The following is a 10401-nucleotide window of genomic DNA, read 5'->3' as shown; positions in this document are numbered from 1 at the left end:
GAGGCATTACTCCCATGGAGGAAAGTGCGCATGGTGACTGTTGTATTCCATCCCGATGCAATATCTGTGTTTCATCAACACTCTGATAGTCCACAGTTTGCAGAATGCCTTCAGATGTGCATCGGAAACTTATACTGGTCTTCCAGGGAACCATCAAAGTGTAAACTGTTTGAGACATTACTCCCATGGAGGAAAGTGCGCATGGTGGCTGTTGTATTCAATCCCAATGTAATATCTGTTTTTCATCAACACTTTGAAGGTCCACAGATTACAGAATGAATCCAGATGTTCATCGGAAACTACTACTGGTCTTCCAGGGAACGATCAAAGCGTAGACGGTTTGAGACATTACTCCCATGGAGAAAAGTTCGCATGGTGCCTGTTGTATTCAATCCCGATGCAATTTCTGTGTTTCATCAAGACTCTCATAGCCCACAGATTACAGAATGCCTCCAGATGTGCATCGGAAACTACTACTGTTCTTCCAGGGATCGATCAATGCGTAGACAGTTTGCGACATCACTCCCATGGAGGAAAGTGGGCATGGTGACTGTAGTATTCAATCCCGATGCAACTTCTGTGTTTCATCAACGGTTTGAAGGTCCACAGATTACAGAATGCGTCCAGATGTGAATCGGAATCTGCTACTGGTCTTTCAGGGAACGATCAAAGCGTAGACAGTTTGCGACAATACTCCCATGGAGGAAAGTGGGCATGGTGACTGTAGTATTCAATCCCGATGCAATTTCTGTGTTTTATCAACACTCTGATAGTCCACAGATTACAGAATGCCACCAGATGTGCATAGGAAACTACTACTGGTCTTCCAGGGAACAATCAAAGCGTAAACTGTTAGAGACATTACACCCATGGAGGAAAGTGCGCATGGTGACTGTTGTATTCAATCCCGATGCAATTTCGGGGTTTCATCAAGACTCTCATAGTCCACAGATTACAGAATGCCTCCAGATGTGCATCGGAAACTACTACTGGTCTTCCAGGGAACGATCAAATCGTAGACTGTTTGAGAAATTACTCCCATGGAGGAAAGTGCGCATGGTGACTGTTGTATTCCATCCCGATGCAATATCTGTGTTTCATCAACACTCTGATAGTCAACAGTTTGCAGAATGCCTTCAGATGTGCATCGGAAACTTATACTGGTCTTCCAGGGAACCATCAAAGTGTAAACTGTTTGAGACATTACTCCCATGGAGGAAAGTGCGCATGGTGACTGTTGTATTAAATCCCGATGGAATTTCTGTGTTTCATCAACACTTTGAAAGTCCACAGGTTACAGAATGCCTCGTGATGTGCATCGGAAAGTAGTACTAGTCTTCCAGGGAACGATCAAAGCGTAGACTGTTTGAGACATTACTCCCATGGAGGAAAGTGCACATGGTGACTGTTGTATTCAATCCCGATGCAATTTCTGTGTTTTATCAACACTTTGAAGGTCCACTGCTTACAGAATGCCTCCAGATGTACATCGGAAACTACTACTGGTCTTCCAGGGAACGATCAGAGCGTAGACGGTTTGAGACATTACTCCCGTGGAGAAAAGCCTACATGGTGCCTGATGTATTCAATCCCGATGCTATTTCTGTGTTTAATCTACACTGTGATTGTCCACAGATTACAGAATAACTAGATATGGGCATCCGAAACTACTACCGTTCTTCCAGGGAACGATCAAAACGTAGACAGTTTGAGACATTACTCCCATGGAGAGAAGCCTGCATGGTGCCTGTTGTATACAATCCACATGCAATTTCTGTGTTTCATCAACACTTTGAAAGACCACAGACTACAGAATGACTCCAGATGTGCATCGGAAACTACTACTGGTCTTCCAGGGAACGATCAAAGCGTAGACTGTTTGAGACATTACTCCCATGGAGGAAAGTGCGCATGGTGACTGTTGTATTCAATCTCGATGCAACTTCTGTGTTTTATCAACACTTTGAAGTTCCACTGCTTACAGAATGCCTCCAGATGTACATCGGAAACTACTACTGGTCTTCCAGGGAACGATCAAAGCATAGACTGTTTGAGACATTACTAGCATTTTGGAAAATGTGCACGGTGACTGTTGTATTCAATCCCAATGCAATTTCTGTCTTTCATCAACACTGTGAGAGTCCACAGATAACAGAATGCCTCCAGATGTGCAGCGGAAACTACTACTGGTCTTATAGGGAACGAGCAAAGCAAAGACTGTTTGGGACATTACTCCCATGGAGGAAAGTGCGCGTGGTGACTGTTGTATTCAATCACGATGCAATATCTGTGTTTCGTCAACACGCTGATAGTCCACAGATTACAGAATGAGTCCAGATGTGCATCAGAAACTACAACTGGTCTTCCAGGGAACGATCAATGCGTAGACCGTATGAGGCATTACTCCCATGGAGGAAAGTGCGCATGGTGACTGTTGTATTCCATCCCGATGCAATATCTGTGTTTCATCAACACTCTGATAGTCCACAGTTTTCAGAATGCCTTCAGATGTGCATCGGAAACTTATACTGGTCTTCCAGGGAACCATCAAAGTGTAAACTGTTTGAGACATTACTCCCATGGAGGAAAGTGCGCATGGTGACTGTTGTATTAAATCCCGATGGAATTTCTGTGTTTCATCAACACTTTGAAAGTCCACAGGTTACAGAATGCCTCGTGATGAGCATCGGAAACTAGTAGTAGTCTTCCAGGGAACGATCAAAGCGTAGACTGTTTGAGACATTACTCCCATGGAGGAAAGTGCACATGGTGACTGTTGTATTCAATCCCGATGCAATTTCTGTGTTTTATCAACACTTTGAAGGTCCACTGCTTACAGAATGCCTCCAGATGTACATCGGAAACTACTACTGGTCTTCCAGGGAACGATCAAAGCGTAGACGGTTTGAGACATTACTCCCGTGGAGAAAAGCCTACATGGTGCCTGATGTATTCAATCCCAAAGCTATTTCTGTGTTTAATCTACACTGTGATTGTCCACAGATTACAGAATAACTAGATATGGGCTTCCGAAACTACTACTGTTCTTCCAGGGAACGATCAAAACGTAGACACTTTGAGACATTACTCCCATGGAGAAAAGCCTGCATGGTGCCTGCTGTAACAATCCCGAAGCAATTTCTGTGTTTCATCAACACTTTGAAAGTCCACAGATTACAGAATGCCTCCAGATGTGCGTCAGAAACTACTACTGGTCTTCCAGGGAACGATCAAAGCGTAGACTGTTTGAGACATTACTCTCATGGAAGAAAGTGCGCATGGTGACTGTTGTATTCAATCCCGATGCAACTTCTGTGTTTTATCAACACTTTGAAGGTCCACAGCTTACAGAATGCCTCCAGATGTACATCGGAAACTACTACTGGTCTTCCAGTGAACGATCAAAGCGTAGACTGTTTGAGACATTACTGCCATTTAGGAAAGTGCACATGGTGACCGTTGTATTCAATCCCGATGTAATTTCTGTGTTTCATCAACACTTTGAAGGTCCACAGTTTACAGAATGCCTCGAGATGTGCATCAGAAACTACTACTGGTCTTCCAGGGAACGATCAAAGAATAGACTGTTTGAGACATTACTCCCATGGAGGAAATTGCCCATGGTGACTGTTGTATTCATTCCCGATGCAATTTCTACGTTTCGTCAACACTCTGATAGTCCACAGATTACAAAATGCCTCCAGATGTGCATCGGAAGCTACTACTGGTCTTCCAGGGAACGATCAAAGCGTAGATCGTATGAGGCATTAATCCCATGGAGGAAAGTGCGCATGGTGACTGTTGTATTCAATCCCGATGCAATTTCTGTGTTTCATCAACACACTGATAGTCCACAGATTACAGAATGCCTCCAGATGTACATCGGAAACTACTACTGGTCTTCCAGGGAACGATCAAATCGTATACTGTTTGAGACATTACTCCCATGGAGGAAAGTGCGCATAGTGACTGTTGTATTCAATCCCGATGCAATTTCGGGGTTTCATCAACACTCTGATCTTCCACAGATTACAGAATGCCTCCAGATGTACATCGGAAACTACTAAATATCTTCAAGGGAACGATCAAAGCGTAGACTGTTTGATACATTACTCACATGGAGGAAAGTGCGCATGGTGACTGTTGTATTCAATCCCAATGCAATATCTGTTTTTCATCAACACTTTGAAGGTCCACAGATTAGAAAATGCCTCCAGATGTGCATGTGAAACTAATACTGCTCTTCCAGGGAACGATCAAAGCGTAGACTGTTTGAGACATTACTCTCATGGAAGAAAGTGCGCATGGTGACTGTTGTGTTCAATCCCGATGCGACTTCTGTGTTTTATCAACACTTTGAAGGTCCACAGCTTACAGAATGCCTCCAGATGTGCATCGGAAACTAATACTGGTCTTCCAGGGAACCATCAAAGTGTAAACTGTTTGAGACATTACTCCCATGGAGGAAAGTGCGCATGGTGACTGTTGTATTAAATCCCGATGGAATTTCTGTGTTTCATCAACACTTTGAAAGTCCACAGGTTACAGAATGCCTCGTGATGTGCATCGGAAACTAGTACTAGTCTTCCAGGGAACGATCAAAGCGTAGACTGTTTGAGACATTACTCCCATGGAGGAAAGTGCACATGGTGACTGTTGTATTCAATCTCGATGCAACTTCTGTGTTTTATCAACACTTTGAAGTTCCACTGCTTACAGAATGCCTCCAGATGTACATCGGAAACTACTACTGTTCTTCCAGGGAACGATCAATGCGTAGACCGTATGAGGCATTACTCCCATGGAGGAAAGTGCGCATGGTGACTGTTGTATTCCATCCCGGTGCAATTTCTGTGTTTCAACAACACTCTGATAGTCCACAGGTTGCAGAATGACTTCAGATGGCATCGGAAACTTATACTGGTCTTCCAGGGAACCATCAAAGCATAAACTGTTTGAGACATTACTCCCATGGAGGAAAGTGCGCATGGTGACTGTTGTATTAAATTCCGATGCAATTTCTGTGTTTCATCAGCACTGTGTTAGTCCACAGATTAGAAAATGCCTCCAGATGTGAGTGTGAAACTAATACTGGTCTTCCAGGGAACGATCAAAGCGTAGACTGTTTGAGACATTACTCTCATGGAAGAAAGTGCGCATGGTGACTGTTGTATTCAATCCCGATGCACCTTCTGTGTTTTATCAACATTTTGAAGGTCCACAGCTTACAGAATACCTCCAGATGTACATCGGAAACTACTACTGGTCTTCCAGCGAACGATCAAAGCGTAGACTGTTTGAGACATTACTCCCAATTAGGAAAATGCACATGGTGACTGTTGTATTCAATCCCGATGCAATTTCTGTGTTTCATCAACACTTTGAAGGTCCACAGTATACAGAATGCCTCAAGATGTGCATCAGAAACTACTACTGGTCTTCCAGGGAACGATCAAATCGTAGATCGTATGAGAAATTACTCCCATGGAGGTAAGTGCGCATGGTGACTGTTGTATTCAATCCCGATGCAATTTCTGTGTTTCATCAACACACTGATAGTCCACAGATTGCAGAATGCCTCCAGATGTACATCGGAAACTAATACTGGTCTTCCAGGGTACGATAAAAGTGCATAGTGACTGTTGTATTCAATCCCAATGCAATTTCTGTGTTTCATCAACACTGTGATCTTCCACAGATTACAGAATGCCTCCAGATGTGCATCGGAAACTACTACTGTTCTTCCAGGGAACGATCAAAGCGTAGACTGTTTGATACATTACTCACATGGAGGAAAGTGCGCATGTTGACTGTTGTATTCAATCCTGATGCAATTTCTGTTTTTCATCAACACTTTGAAGGTCCACAGATTACAGAATGAATCCAGATGTACATCGGAAGCTACTACTGGTCTTCCAGGGAACGATCAAAGCATAGACTGTTTGAGACATTACTAGCATTTTGGAAAATGTGCACGGTGACTGTTGTATTCAATCCCGATGCAATTTCTGTCTTTCATCAACACTGTGAGAGTCCACAGATAACAGAATGCCTCCAGATGTGCATCGGAAACTAGTACTGGTCTTATAGGGAAGAGCAAAGCAAAGACTGTTTGGGACATTACTCCCATGGAGGAAAGTGCGCATGGTGACTGTTGTATTCAATCACGATGCAATTTCTGTGTTTCATCAACACTCTGATAGTCCACAGATTACAGAATGAGTCCAGATGTGCATCAGGAACTACAACTGGTCTTCCAGGGAACGATCAATGCGTAGACCGTATGAGGCATTACTCCCATGGAGGAAAGTGCGCATGGTGACTGTTGTATTCCATCCCGATGCAATTTCTGTGTTTCATCAACACTCTGATAGTATACAGGTTGCAGAATGCCGTCAGATGTGCATCGGAAACTTATACTGGTCTTCCAGGGAATCATCAAAGCGTAAACTGTTTGAGACATTACTCCCATGGAGGAAAGTGCGCATGGTGACTGTTGTATTAAATCCCGATGGAATTTCTGTGTTTCATCAACACTTTGAAAGTCCACAGGTTACAGAATGCCTCCTGATGTGCATCGGAAACTAGAACTAGTCTTCCAGTGAACGATCAAAGCGTAGACTATTTGAGACTTTACTCCCATGGAGGAAAGTGTACATGGTGACTGTTGTATTCAATCCCGATGCAATTTCTGTGTATCATCAACACACTGATAGTCCACAGATTACAGAATGCCTCAAGATGTGTATCAGAAACTACTACTGGTCTTCCAGGGAACGATCAAAGCGTAGACTGTTTGAGACATTACTCCCATGAAGGAGAGTGCGCATGGTGACTGTTGTATTCTATCCCGATGCAATTTCTGTGATTTATCAACACTTTGAAGGTCTACAACTTACAGAATGCCTCCAGATGTACATCGGAAACTACAACTGGTCTTGCAGGGAACGATCAAAGCGTAGACTGTTTGAGACATTACTCCCATTTTGGAAAGTGTGCATTGTGACTGTTGTATTCAATCCCGATGCAATTTCTGTCTTTCATCAACACTCTGATAGTCCACAGATTACAGAATGCCTCCAGATGTGCATCGGAAACTACTACTGGTGTGCCAGTGATCGATCAAAGCGTAGACTGTTTGAAACATTATTCCCATGGAGGAAAGTGCGCATGGTGACTGTTGTATTCAATCCCGATGCAATTTCTGTGTTTCATCAACACTCTGATAGTCCACAGATTACAGAATGCCTCCAGATGTGCATCGGAAACTACTACTCGTCTTCCAGGGAACGATCAAAGCGTCGACTGTTTGAGACATTACTCACATGGAGGAAAGTGCGCATGGTGACTGTTGTATTCCATCCCGATGCAAATTCTGTGTTTCATCAACAGTTTGAAGGCCCACAGATTACAGAATTCCTCCAGATGTGCATCGGAAACTACTACTGGTCTTCCAGGAACGATCAAAGCGTTGACTGTTTGAGACATTACACCCATGGCGGAATGTGCGCATGGTGACTGTTGTATTCAATCCCGATGCAATTTCTGTGTTTTATCAACATTCTGATAGTCCACAGATTACAGAACGCCTCCAAATGTGCATCGGAAACTACTACTGGACTTCCAGGGAACGATCAAAGCGTAGACAGTTTGAGACATTACTCCCGTGGAGACAAGCCCGCATGGTGCCTGTTGTATTCAATCGCGATGCTATTTCTGTGTTTAATCAACACTCTGATAGTCCACAGATTACAGAATAACTCCAGATGTGCATCGGAAACTACTACTGTTCTTCCAGGGAACGATCAAAGCGTAGACAGTTTGAGACATTACTCCCATGGAGAAAAGCCTGCATGGTGCCTGTTGTATACAATCCCGATGCAATTTCTGTGTTTCGTCAACACTTTGAAAGTCCACAGATTGCAGAATTCCTCCAGATGTGCATCGGAAACTACTACTGGTGTTCCAGGTAACGAACAAAGCGTAGACTGTTTGAGACATTACTGCCATGGAGGAAAGTGCGCATGGTGAGTGTTGTATTCAATCTCGATGCAACTTCTGTGTTTTATCAACACTTTGAAGGTCCACTGCTTACAGAATGCCTCCAGATGTACATCGGAAACTACTACTGGTCTTCCAGGGAACGATCAAAGCCTAGACTGTTTGAGACTTTACTCCCATGTTGGAAAATGTGCATGGTGACTGTTGTATTCAATCCCGATGCAATTTCTGTCTTTAATTAACACTCTGATAGTCCACAGATTACAGAATACCTCCAGATGTGCATCGGAAACTACTACTGGTCTTCCAGGTATCGATAAAAGCGTATACTGTTTTAGACAATACTCCCATGGAGGAAAGTGCGCATGGTGACTGTTGTATTCAATCTCGATGCAACTTCTGTGTTTTATCAACACTTTGAAGTTCCACTGCTTACAGAATGCCTCCAGATGTACATCGGAAACTACTACTGGTCTTCCAGGGAACGTTCAAGGCATAGACTGTTTGAGACATTACTAGCATTTTGGAAAATGTGCATGGTGACTGTTGTATTCAATCCTGATGCAATTTCTGTCTTTCATCAATACTGTGAGAGTCCACAGATTACAGAACGCCTCCAAATGTGCATCGGAAACTACTACTGGACTTCCAGGGAACGATCAAAGCGTAGACAGTTTGAGACATTACTCCCGTGGAGACAAGCCCGCATGGTGCCTGTTGTATTCAATCACGGTGCTAATTCTGTGTTTAATCAACACTCTGATAGTCCACAGATCACAGAATAACTCCAGATGTGCATCGGAAACTACTACTTTTCTTCCAGGGAACGATCAAATCGTAGATCGTATGAGGCATTACTCCCATGGAGGTAAGTGCGCATGGTGACTGTTGTATTCAATCCCGATGCAATTTCTGTGTTTCATCAACACACTGATAGTCCACAGATTGCAGAATGCCTCCAGATGTACATCGGAAACTAATACTGGTCTTCCAGGGAACGATCAAAGTGCTTAGTGACTGTTGTATTCAATCCCAATGCAATTTCTGTGTTTCATCAACACTGTGATCTTCCACAGATTACAGAATGCCTCCAGATGTGCATCGGAAACTACTACTGTCCTTCCAGGGAACGATCAAAGCGTAGACTGTTTGATACATTACTCACATGGAGGAAAGTGCGCATGTTGACTGTTGTATTCAATCCTGATGCAATTTCTGTTTTTCATCAACACTTTGAAGGTCCACAGATTACAGAATGAATCCAGATGTCCATCGGAAGCTACTACTGGTCTTCCAGGGAACGATCAAATCGTAGACGGTTTGAGACATAACTCCGTGGAGAAAAGCCCGCATGGTGCCTGTTGTATTCAATCCCGATGCTATTTCTGTGTTTAATCTACACTGTGATTGTCCACAGATTACAGATTAACTAGAGATGGGCTTCCGAAACTACTACTGTTCTTCCAGGGAACGATCAAAACGTAGACAGTTTGAGACATTACTCCCATGGAGAAAAGACTGCATGGTGCCTGTTGTATACAATCCCGATGCTAATTCTGTGTTTCATCAACACTTTGAAAGTCCACAGATTACAGAATGCCTCCAGATGTACATCGGAAACTACTACTGGTCTTCCATGTAACGATCAAAGCATAGACTGTTTGAGACATTACTAGCATTGTGGAAAATGTGCATGGTGACTGTTGTATTCAATCCCGATGCAATTTCTGTCTTTCATCAACACTGTGAGAGTCCACAGATTACAGAATGCCTCCAGATGTGCATCGGGAACTACTACTGGTCTTCCAGGGAACGAGCAAAGCAAAGACTATTTGGGACATTACTCCCATGGAGGAAAGTGCGCATGGTGACTGTTGTATTCAATCACGATGCAATTTATGTGTCTCATCAACACTCTGATAGTCCAAAGATTACAGAATGAGAGCAGATGTGCATCAGAAACTACATCTGGTCTTCCAGGGAACGATCAATGCGTAGACCGTATGAGGCATTACTCCCATGGAGGAAAGTGCGCATGGTGACTGTTGTATTCCATCCCGGAGCAATTTCTGTGTTTCAACAACACTCTGATAGTCCACAGGTTGCAGAATGACTTCAGATGGCATCGGAAACTTATACTGGTCTCCCAGGGAACCATCAAAGCATAAACTGTTTGAGACATTACTCCCATGGAGGAAAGTGCGCATGGTGACTGTTGTATTAAATTCCGATGCAATTTCTGTGTTTCATCAGCACTATGTTAGTCCACAGATTAGAAAATGCCTCCAGATGTGAATGTGAAACTAATACTGGTCTTCCAGGGAACGATCAAAGCGTAGACTGTTTGAGACATTACTCTCATGGAAGAAAGTGCGCATGGTGACTGTTGTATTCAATCCC

The sequence above is a fragment of the Schistocerca gregaria genome, unplaced genomic scaffold (genome assembly GCF_023897955.1).
Source record: "Schistocerca gregaria isolate iqSchGreg1 unplaced genomic scaffold, iqSchGreg1.2 ptg000174l, whole genome shotgun sequence".
Taxonomy (NCBI): domain Eukaryota; kingdom Metazoa; phylum Arthropoda; class Insecta; order Orthoptera; family Acrididae; genus Schistocerca; species Schistocerca gregaria.
The sequence above is the reverse complement of the archived record's forward strand: the minus strand, read 5'-3'. Positions refer to the sequence as shown.